Source organism: Pinus tabuliformis, chromosome 3_2 (assembly GCF_031772625.1).
Source record: "Pinus tabuliformis cultivar Carrire ecotype Pingquan chromosome 3_2, CPIR1, whole genome shotgun sequence".
Lineage (NCBI taxonomy): Eukaryota > Viridiplantae > Streptophyta > Pinopsida > Pinales > Pinaceae > Pinus > Pinus tabuliformis.
Window position 1 is genome coordinate 56,403,519 of NC_142302.1, and position 10,634 is coordinate 56,414,152.

At 36.2% G+C, this 10,634-nt stretch overlaps 1 pseudogene; it reads left to right on the forward strand.

The window, feature by feature from the left end:
- The first annotated feature begins 282 nt into the window (after window positions 1–282).
- Window positions 283–2,500, forward strand: LOC149179779 (phospholipase A1-Igamma3, chloroplastic pseudogene; annotated as a pseudogene).
- The last annotated feature ends 8,134 nt before the right edge of the window (window positions 2,501–10,634 follow it).

Genomic DNA, 10,634 nt, shown 5'->3' on the forward strand with positions numbered 1-10,634 from the left:
GACGCGCTGGAAAATAGAGTGTTGGAAGAACCCTCCGATCCAGAAATGGAGGAGTGGAATACCCTGCTTCCAGACCCTGGGAACACGAGAGGGCAATTAACGCTGTATAAACAAGCATTACACATGTATTGGGTGATGAAGCATCTGCTTGCCAAAGCCATGGAGCAAGTTGCTGTTGAGATGACAGAGATAACCCAAGCTTTGTCGGATATGAAGAAAGAGATGACCAGTCTGCAGATCATGACACGAAAGTAGGACATCAAAATAGAGGAAATTCGCGGCATGCTGAAGGAACTGACCAAGGCGAAGCGAGATGAGGAAATTAAGCATGAAATCATGGTAGATTGAAGTTTTTTACCCAGTTAATCTTTTTGAATTCTGTAATAAGCAGTAGTGAGCCAATTTGTATGGTAGTTTTTGTCAAGTATCTGAGACTAGTCATCAAGAGACAAATAGCAGCTAGGATATTGTTATGGTTTTTGATATGCTGTGTCTCTAAGTTTGATAAGTGAACTTTTTCAGACAATATTTTATGTGTGAGGTCGCATGCATTTGTATAGTTTTAATTTTGCTGTATATAATAGAAATGGTCACACCGTAGCTTACAAAAAAAATGAAAATAACTTGGAAATGGGAGCAAGGAGTTCAGACAATATTTTATGTGTGACCAACAGACCCGGTTTCCCTGCGGGGCGGGTTGAGGTCACATGCATTTGTATAGTTTTAATTTTGGTGTATATAATAGAAATGGTCACACCATAGCTTAAAAAAAAATGAAAATAACTTGGAAATGGGAGCTCCTTTATCCAAAGGGATGAGTTCTGATGATTTTAATTGCACTTTTACTTGTAAACAAAAAAAATTGCTTTAAATTCATATATATATCTAATTAATTTCACTTAAAAATACTATAAATAATTTCACTCAAACATATTTCTTATATATATATATATATATAGATAGATAGATATACTTTAAAATTATAAAAATATGACTTCATAACATTTCTATATTTCAAATAAAAATATTAATTATTTTAAATACAATTTTTTCACAATTTTATTAAAATTATAAAAATATTACTTCATATCATCTTTATCATATATATATATATATTTAATTAATATAATATAATAATAATAATAAATTATACATAATTTTTTAAATATAATTTTTTCATAATTTTATAAAAATATAAAAATATTATTTCATTTGAAGAAAAAATATTAATTGTGTAATAAATATAATAATTTTTTTAAAAATATCTGAAATGATTATATAGATTTATTAACAAAGTCTAACCATAAAAAGTTACTATAAAAACTTTACCAATTAAACATCAACTGAGCTGTCCCTTAGAGCTGAGTGTTTGACTTGGAATATATATTTGTCGAGATACATCATTTTTGAATTAAAAATATTAAAAATAATTTACTTAAACTTTAAGATCTAAAAATATTCATAGATTCGTAAATAAATAAGCGATCAATACAAAATACTACTTCCTCAATTCGATATATAATATAATCCTCTTTTGGCGAAAAATCCATGGACGAAGGTGTTTGGATAGGGATTTATTGCGGTTTGCACGGATCCAAATGAGATAGAGAGACCGGGAAGACGAGACATAGCGATTGCGTGGCGAGGAACGCGGACAGCGCAGGAATGGATGCAAATTTTCAAAGACATATTAGTTCCGCTTCCCCCTACAGTAGCTCATGTGAATGTTGAAAAAATCGCAGATCCAAATGTTCGAATAGAAAAGGGGTTTCTGTCTTGTTATACTTGCGTGGATGAGGGTTCTAAAAAATGCAGTAGAAGCGCCAGGGATATTGTAGTGGGCGAGATCACACGGCTGCTGAAACAATACAAGGACGAGAGGCTGAGCGTAACATTGACAGGACACAGCTTAGGAACTGCGCTTGCAACGTTAAGTGCATATGACGTTAAAGAAATAGTTAAGATACAGGGCATACGTGCTCCTGTCACCGTGTTTGCCTTCGCCTCTCCCCGTGTAGGAAACTTCACATTCGCCCAACGTATGGAGGAGATTGGCGTGAATGTCCTGAGATTGGTCAACAAGCACGATGTCGTCCCAAATGTGCCTGGGATTCTTACGAACGAGAGGATGGGATGGGTGAGCAAAGTAGTCAGTTGGCTTCCCTGGACATATTTTCATGTGGGCATCCAGCTTTCGCTGCAGAATGAAAACTCTCCCTTCCTGAAGGCCACTCATAATCTATCCGACTTCCATAGTTTAGAGGTCTATCTCCATTTAGTGGATGGCTATGTTGGGGTGAACAAATCCTTCAAATCTTCAGGCAGAGATGTAGCTCTTGTCAATAAGAGGTGTGCCTTATTGATTGATAGCCTTCATATCCCGTCCCACTGGTGGCGTGAAGAAAACAAAGGTCTAGTAAAAATTGCAAATGGTAAATGGGAATGGCCTGCTAGGTCTCCTCGATCTCCCGACGGAGACTATGATCCGCACCAGATCTGATTTAGAATTCAGTTGGACGATAAGCTCTTTGAAACGGCTATCAGAATTCACTACCATTTGATTGCACAGAAATGCACATGCCTTTACCACATTTATTCAATGAGAGATCACTCAATAGATTAGAGCAACATACTTTCCCTCGAAAAGTATGAGGGGGAGAATCACAGAGCTAAAGGCTGATGCCAATTCCAGAGTGGCAGGATTAGTCAATATTGACTCATCTGGAAATGAATCAATTTGATATCACGTGCTTCCTGTTTATGTAATATTGCAATGTTGGTGGTTGATATGTTTTTTTCAAATTTGTTTAGGAAATAAATTAAAGCATTAAAATATCTATTTTAATTTTCAATTTTATTTAACAATAATGATAAAACAGATTTATATATATAATTGATAATTTAAGAAAAACAAAAAAATATTTCCATGTTTTATTTCTTCATCGAAAAAGTACATGATGAACTAATTCTTATGAGTTTTACAGTGTAATTGAGCATTTTTCAATTCTCAAAACGCCATAGCAGAAAAAAGTTTCTCACGGGTGTAATCATAAGATAATTAAAGAATACAATCTAATTCTTATGAGTTTTATAGTGTAATTGAGCATTTTTCAATTCTCAAAACGCCATAGCAGAAAAAAGTTTCTCACAGGTGTAATCATAAGATAATTAAGGAATACAATCTCTTTCTTTTAGAATGTCCAAAGTATACTCGCATTTGATCCAATTCTCAAAACATTTGTCATATTCGAATCTTCTTGATTTTTTAAATCAATAAATCTACGGTGATTTGGGAATCCTTCCCTCACTTAGTTTGGGCATAAAGAAAGGTGTTAAAGAATTAGATTAATCTTTTCCCATATAAAAGTCCAATAGACCATATACTTCATAAGCATCACCATCATCATGATAAAAAAAACATGTAATAAGAAATGTAAGATAAGCAGTTACAGTTCTATTCAACACGATAATTTTTCAATTAAACTCAAAAGCAATACTATTAAAATATTCCATAAATTTCAAATTCCAATTATACACTTAATTATGCCCATAGGCATACCTCTATTGGAAATGGGCATATTTCTTAATTACCGATTCCAATCATATAATTAGAAATGAAAGATGCTAGCATATTCTAGTCATCTAGCCTAAATCAATGAATGAAGTTTCAAATAATGCCTTGGTTGCATATCTAAATCATATGTTTAAACCATGTTTAAATTAAAAATTTACTCTACCATTTATTATAGACTACATACTGAAAATCAGATTCACTTATATAAACATGGTTTAAACATAAAAATTAGATATGAAAAACATGGTTTAAACATAAAAATTAGATATGAAAAGAAGTTATTATTTGAAACTTCATCTATTAATTTGGCTAATATAATAATAATATCCTAACATCTTTCATTTGCAATAATACAATTGGAATGTCATTAAAAAAAATTAATGTGCCCACTTTCTAATAAGAGGAAACCAGAAATTTCTCGACATTATCTTAGATCCATAACTTATTACAATACATACAAACCCCACTGTAAAAACTATAAGCTTTATCAACAGGCTAGATATGAATTAGAGTCTTGACAGAGGAACCGAGATTGAACTTAGCCAAAACCATACATTTTATGAGCTTTCGATAAGCTATGTGAAACAGTAAGTATTAGAGATAGAATCGGGATTACAAATGATGGCTGGGGCCATTTAAATCTTATAAAAACATGGAATCAATAGTAGAGTGGAATCAGGCTTCCATAAGTCGAGAAAGAAAAGAGAACTACTTAAGTATAACAACAAAACTACATTGTAAAGCCGACCCTCTCACCACAGAATCCCTATTAAAGAAATGACTCGATAATTTAAATACCCGATGCCTGGTGGGATCTCCCTCTTGGAAGATGAAGCCGGAGATAGGGTTTTAGCCTCAACACCCTCTGGAGGTTGCGAAACCTGGAAAGGGCTTCCGCGAAGACATAACCAAAGACAGGGATTAGTATTACACATTCATATAAAAACTGTAATATAGAAAGGTCAGGCAAAAAAGTAATAGGAAAATCGTATCATCACATAACAGCATAGAAACCCTGATGCAGCAGGGGAAATCCAACACATCCAAGCGTTCAAAGCAAATGGAAAACAAACCCAGATGCAAACTAGAAGTCAAGCAACAAAAATAGTGGACAGACAGGCACCCACATAAGGTAAAGTAACCCATTGAACCAGGTTCCAGGCCATTGGATCGGAGCAGAGCCGAAGCCCATCGGGGTTCCAAAGAAATGCTATGCTAAACAGGAACAAAACCACCAGAAGGTAAATGTCAAAACCCTCGAGAACCGAACGATCATCCAAGATGACAAGGGCCGTCGATGAGGGAGGCAGATCCCAAGGAATGTGTTGCAAGGGGACCACATGGTGTATAACAGTACGCCACCTAGGCTAGGACAGCCAGGGCCATTAATGGAACTTAAACAGATGGTGGCCTTTTAAGAAATGAAATCCAATGTATTAAACAACAAGTACTGAAAGTTATTAAGTTGAAACGTTTCCATTTATATGTCAATTGATATTGCATGCATATAATCCACCTTGGGGTATGAGACCCGTGTAGAATAATTTAATAAGATTTAGTTCGAAGTTCACCTCCATGCTTTTCTAATGGTTATTTTGATGAATGTTGTAAATAGCTAGGCTATTATCATGTCAGGTTTTGATTAAAATCGGTACTGTGGTAATTTAGTAAAACAAAAGAAGTTTTACTTTCTTATATATTTATATATATATATATATGAATAGATGTGTTACATATGGTATCAGAGCGACTTAGTTTCCAAAACTAAGACCTCTAGGGTAAGAAATAACAATCTCGATGATGTGCATGTAGGAGGCAGAAAAGGTCAGTATGAGGTAAACTAGGAATCCACTACATGGTTCCGTATTGGGAACAGGACCAACACCATTTCAGGAAGGAAATCCTGAGGTCTGGGTGCAGTTGGGGGATGAGTCACAAAATCCCAATACAGACATTCAGACGACTATACAAGAATTGAAAGGTGAAATGGCCCGACTCTAGGCAGACAACAAAAGATTGATGCAGGAACAAGAAAAGATTCTGAAAATTCTATCGGATAGGCAGAATCATCGACCCTTAGTTCCCAGCCCAGAGCGTGACCATACAACTGGGGAACAAGAATTCCGAACTGAAAACATGGAAACAGAGGGAGGTGAAGAAAACCAAGAAGAAGAATCAGGTAATGTGTCCGATCATAAGACTCAGAAAAAATAGAAAATTGAACTCCAAGGAGAGTTTCAGAAAATCAAGCCTCCTCTCTTCAACGGAGAGCAAGAAGAGGCAGTAGAAGCATGGTTAATTAACATGAATAAGTACTTCCATTTGTACGAGTATGATTTCAATCTGAAGGCTTGTCTGGCCATTTTCCAACTTCAAGGGAAAGCCACGTTATGGTGGGAGGAGGTAAAAATCGTCCATGGGGTCAGTGAGCAAAATATAACATGGGAGAAATTCCAAAAAATTTTCAAAGAAAATTATCTAACTGAAATGTTTTATGATCAGAAAGCAAAAGAATTCCATGATCTCCGCCTAGACCAAATGACCATGGATGAGTTTAAAACAGAATGTCCCTTATATTCACGAAGAAAAGGCCAAAGTACAGTGGTTTATCAGCAACATTCTGTTGTTCATGAAGGAAAGGCTGGAATTTGACAACCCAAAGACTATGAACGAAGTCATTCAAAAGGCACGAATCTGCTATCAACGAAATAAACCAAAGGGTGATTCAAGCAAAAAGTGGGCTGATAAAAATGGAATTAAATTTATTCACAGCCGCAAGGGAAATAAGGGCATCAACAAAAAAGGCTCATATAAAAGACAAACTAACCGAACTGTGAATAAACCCAGATTTAAAGTACTTGGTGAAATCAAGATAAATGAACAGTCCAGCAGAAATGAAGTTGAATTTATTAATAGACCACATGTGCAGTGTTGGGGGAGTGAAGGCCCTCATTATGTCAAAAAATATCCCCATCGCAAGGGAGTAGAACAGATATCTCAAATTCAAGAGGCATCTACGGTGGGAGAAGTGGCTAGGAGAATTCCAAAAATTAACACAGCACTGGAAGATCACTAGGCAGAATTTCAACTGACTATGGTTGAATTTGAAAGTACTATATTTTACCAGACCTGTTCAATTTTAATAGATTCCAGGACCATTTTAAGTTACATTAGTCCCGAGATAGTGGAACAATGTAAATTACAAGCTGTTAAATTTAAAAGTCCATGGTTAGTACAGCTAGCCACAGGAGCAAAAAGAAGAGTTTTGTCTAAAGTAAGCAACTGTCCTTTAAAAATAGCTAGTTAACCTATTATAGCTTATATGAATGTGTTACCCTTGGGGTCGACATTCTTATAGGCATGGACTGGTTGGAGAAACACTGGTCCCTCATAAATTGTAAGACAAAAACTATTAGTTTCCGGGATGAGGTAGGGGTGAGACAAGAAATTCAAGGTGTACAAAAACCTCTACAGTTAAGGCCTATAACAGCCTCCCAGTTAGCCAAATGCATTAGAAAAGGTTTTCAAGTCTATGCCATCCAAGTGGGGTATGCTGACTCAAAGGATAAATCTGTATCCCTTGAGAATATACCTGTGATACAAAATTTTCCAGATGTATTTCCTAAGGAAATACCAGGTCTACCCCCAGAAGGAGACATAGACTTTACCATTTAGTTAAATCCAGTAGTTGCCCCAGTTTCTCGAGCATCGTATCGAATGAGCATACTAGAACTAACATAATTACGATGCAACTCCAGGAGTTTCTCGATAAGAACTATATTCGTCCCAGTGTGTCCCCTTGGGGAGCTTCGGTATTATTTGTTAAAAAGAAAGACGAAACCCTGCAGATGTGCATGGATTACCGCCAGCTAAACAAGCTGACCATTAAAAAAAATACTCCCTTCCCTGTATAGACGAGTTATTTGACCAGGTGAAGGGTGAAACCATCTTCTCAAAGATCAATCTCCATTCTGGGTATCATCAGATCAGGATCAAGGAGGAAGATATTGCAAAAACTGCTTTCAGGACATGTTATGGTCATTATGAGTTTGTGGTTTTACCTTTTGGGCTAACTAACACCCCAACTACCTTCATGTGTCTCATGAATAGAATTTTCCATCAGTTCTTAGATAAATTTGTATTAATCTTCATTGATGACATACTGATCTACTCTCAGAATATGGAGGAGCATAAGGAGCATCTCTGCATTGTGTTGTAGGTCCTAAGAGAACATCAACTGTACGCTAAGTACAGTAAATGTGACTTCTTTAAGGAGAAAATCCAATACTTGGGACATGTCATCACGAAGCATGGAATTGCGTCGATCCATAAAAGATGAGAACCATTATGGAGTGGCCAATGCCAAAAGATGTGGCCAATATAAGATCATTTATGGGCCTAGCTGGTTACTACCAAAGGTTTGTGGAGGGATTCTCTAGAGTGGAATATCCTATTACCTCTTTACAAAAGAAAGGAAAAGCTTTCAGGTGGACCCTTGATTGTCAAAGGAGCTTTGATCAGCTCAAACATCTTCTTACCACCACACTTATTCTGAGCATTGTTGATCCTAATAAGGAATATGCGGTTTGTACGAATGCTAGTAAGGAAGGTGTGGGTGGTGTACTAATGCAAGAAGGAAGAGTGGTGGCTTATGAATCTAGAAAATTGAAAGAATATGAACAAAAATATTCAGCATATGATTTGGAATTGACAACGGTCATTCACACTTTAAAAATGTGGCAACATTACCTATTAGGTAAGATATTTTTATTGATGACTGACCACCATAGTCTGATTAATTATTTCAAACAACCAACTTTAAATGCCAGGCAAGCTCGTTGGGCGGACTTCTTGAGTGAATTCAATTTCGAAATCAAACACATAAAAGGAAAGGAAAATCGAGTGGCAAATGCTTTAAGTCGAAAGGTAAGCTATTTATATGAAATTTCTTTTAGTGAATCACGAACTACCTTTTTTGGGTAGATTCAAGAATTAGCCATGCAGGATTCAAAATATAAACATTTATGGTAGCAAGCAAAAATTCCTAACAGCCATGAATAGTAATTGAGTTTTGAAATAAATGTAGAAAATTTACTAATTTATAGGAAAAGAATATATGTGCCCAACCAACAACATCTCAAAAATTTAACTCTGGATGAATACCATAAGATTCCTTATGCAGGTCATCCTGGTTACCAAAATATGATTTCTGCCCTATGGAAGGAATTTTTCTAGCTCAGTATGAAGAACGAAGTGCTAGAATACTTAGCCAAATGCTTGGAGTGCCAGCAAGTGAAAGCTAAGCACCAACATCCAACAGAGTTACTTCACCCTCTACCCATCCTGGAATGGAAATTAGAAACAATATCTATTGACTTCATTACCGGATTGCCTAAATCAAGAAAACAAAATGACTCCATTATGGTGGTGGTGGACAAAATGAGCAAATCAACACATTTTATACCTATCCAATCAACTTATAGAGCAATCCAAATTGCTAACATTTTTATGCATAACATTTTTAAACGGCATGGAATTCCAAAGATGATCGTTTTTGACCAAGATGTAAAGTTTACGTCAACTTTCTGGAAAGCCCTCTTTGAAGGATTGGGCACACAACTACACTTCAGTACAGCTTATCATCCACAAACAGATGGGCAGACTGAACGAGTGAATCAAGTTATTGAAGACACATTGCGTGTTTATGTCATGCAACAACCCACTAAATGGGAATATTATCTTCACCTGGTGGAGTGTGCTTACAACAACGGGTACCATGTGTCCTTACAAATGAGTCCCTTTGAGGTACTATATGGGTGCAAGTGCAAGACACCCTTGAGTTGGAGTGGACCGGAAGATAAGCTATTGCTATGACCAAACATGTTAAAAGAGATGGAAGAAATGGTGAAAAAGGTAAGAATCAATTTCAGAGTTGCTCAAGATCGACAAAAGAGTTTTTCCGATCAGAAGAGAAGCTTCCAGGAATTCCAAGTAGGGGATCATGTCGACATTCGAGTTCGAGCCAAGAAAAGCACCCTGCAATGGGCCAATGTGTTAAATTAGCACCGCAATTTTGCGGACCTTTTCAAATCCTGGCTCGAATCGGACCATTGGCTTACCAACTTGCCTTACCCAGTCACATTCATGTACACAATGTCTTCCATGTCTCTCTACTTAAGAAATATGTTTATGATGCTAATCACGTAATCAAATGGCAAGACATTCAGGTAATATATATATGTGTATATATGGTTTCTCTTTAAGGATGTATTAAACAAACTAGTTAAGACTTACCCTTTTTTTTTGTTATGTTCAGGTCAAATCGGAAGGCGAGTTCCTGGTCGAACCTCTAGTTATACTAGATCGGATAGAATTAATGCTATGGAAACATGTTACCACCCAGATTAAAGTGCAGTGGCAACACTATGGGCTAGAAGAGGCCACCTAGGAAGATGAGCAGGTTATGAAAGAAAAATTTCCGGGGTTATTTGTAGTAGAAGAACACCGGGACAATGTTACATCTTAGGCGGGGGAGATTTAAGAACCCCTGTTAATGTAAATATTATTTCTTTTACTGCAACCAAACAAACTATTACCTTTATGAAATCATAAATTATTTTTGAATTAAGTTATGAGAAGGAATTTTGCAGTTATTAGTAAAAGGATGTTTCTTTGATTAATTAGTTAAAAGAAGCAGTTACCTGTTCCAAGAAAAGAAACTAAATCTTGGAAAGTATTTGAAAGAAAAAGATCAAGAGGATAAGGGTATCTGAGATCAAGGAAAAGGAGAAGAAAAACTGTGCTGAGAAGTTAGGAAGTTGTGTTAGCTATGTCTGGTTAAGACCAGATAGCTGGATATACACTTAGTCTCGAATGAGAAAGAATTCCCTGGAGCAGGGATAGCGCGGGGGAGATCTACTGATATAGTAAATCTCATGGTAGGGAGGTAAACACAGTGTAGGTCTATGTATAGACCAAACAGGGAACAACAAACGCAGATAAGTTGAAAAATCTGTTGGGAGTTATAACATCAGATAAGTGATACTCTTTGTTTGAAGCT